This window comes from Bison bison, unplaced genomic scaffold (genome assembly GCF_000754665.1).
Source record: "Bison bison bison isolate TAMUID 2011002044 unplaced genomic scaffold, Bison_UMD1.0 scf7180017849654, whole genome shotgun sequence".
Classification (NCBI taxonomy): Eukaryota; Metazoa; Chordata; class Mammalia; order Artiodactyla; family Bovidae; genus Bison; species Bison bison.
Window position 1 is genome coordinate 29,417 of NW_011480227.1, and position 1,520 is coordinate 30,936.

The following is a 1,520-nucleotide window of genomic DNA, read 5'->3' on the forward strand; positions in this document are numbered from 1 at the left end:
ACCATCTTATCCTCTGTTGTCCCTTTCTCCTCCTGCCCTCAAACTTTCCCAGCATCAGGGTCTTTTCAAATGAGTCAGCTCTTTGCATCAGGTGGCAAAAGTACTGGAGTTTCAGCTTCAACATCAGTCTTACCAATAAACACCCAGGACTGATCCTTTAGGATGGAGTGCTTGGATCTCCTTGCAGTACAAGAGACTCTCAAGAGTTTCTCCAACCCTACAGTTCAAAAGCATCAATTTTTCTGTGGTCAATTTTCTTAATAGTCAAACTCTCACATCAATACATGACCACTGGAAAAACCATACCCTTTACTAGACAGAACTTTGTTAACAAAGTAATGTCTCTGCTTTTCAATATGTTATCTAGGTCGGTCATAACTTTCCTGCCAAGGAGTAAGCATCTTTTAATTTCATGGCTGCAATCACCAACTGCAGTGATTTTCGAGCCCCCCAAAATAAACCCTGACACTGTTTCCACTGTTTCCCCATCTATTTCCCATTAAGTGATGGGACCAGATGCCATGATATTAGTTTTCTGAATGTTGAGCTTTAAGCCAACTTTTTCACTCTCCTCTTTCACTTTCATCAAGAGGTTATTTAGTTCTTAGCTTTCTGCCATAATGGCAGTGTCATCTGCATATCTGAGGTTATTGATATTTCTCCCAGCAATCTTGATTGCAGCTTGTGCTTCTTCCAGCCCAGCGTTTGTCATGATGTACTCTGCATAGAAGTTAAATAAGCAGGGTGACAATATACAGCCTTGATGTACTCCTTTTCCTATTTGGAATCAGTCTGTTGTTCCATGTCCTGTTCTAACTGTTGTTTCCTGACCTGCATACACATTTCTCAAGAGGTAGGTCAGGTGGTCTGATAATCTCATCTCTTGAAGAATATTCCACAGTTGATTGTGATCCACACAGTAAAGGCTTTGGCATAATCAATAAAGCAGAAATAGATGTTTTTCTGGAACTTTCTTGGTTTTTCATGATCCAGCGGATCTTGGCAACTTGATCTCTGGTTCCTCTGCCTTTTCTAAAACCAGCTTGAACATCTGGAAGTTCACACTTCATGTATTGCTGAAGCCTGGCTTGAAGAATTTTGAGCATTACTTTACTAGTGTGTGAGATGAGTGCAATTCTGCAGTAGTTTGAGCATCCTTTGGCATTGCCGTTCCTTGGGATTGGAATGAAAATTGACCTTTTCCAGTCCTGTGGCCACTGCTGAGTTTTCCAAATTCGCTGGCATATTGAGTGCAACACTTTAACAGCATCATCTTTCAGGATTTGAAATAGTTCTATCAGAATCCCATCACCTCCACTAGCTTTGTTCATAGAATGCTTCCTATGGCCCACTTGACTTCACATTCCAGGATGAAAGGTTTTAAAGTAACACAAAACTTGTATTTATTTGTCCAATTATCCTACTTGTATATTTGGAGTTTCTAAAAGTGCTAGCTCCTACAAGGTTTGGGGGAGATGGAAAATAACTATCTGTTTTTTTTTTTTTTTTTTAATGAAATT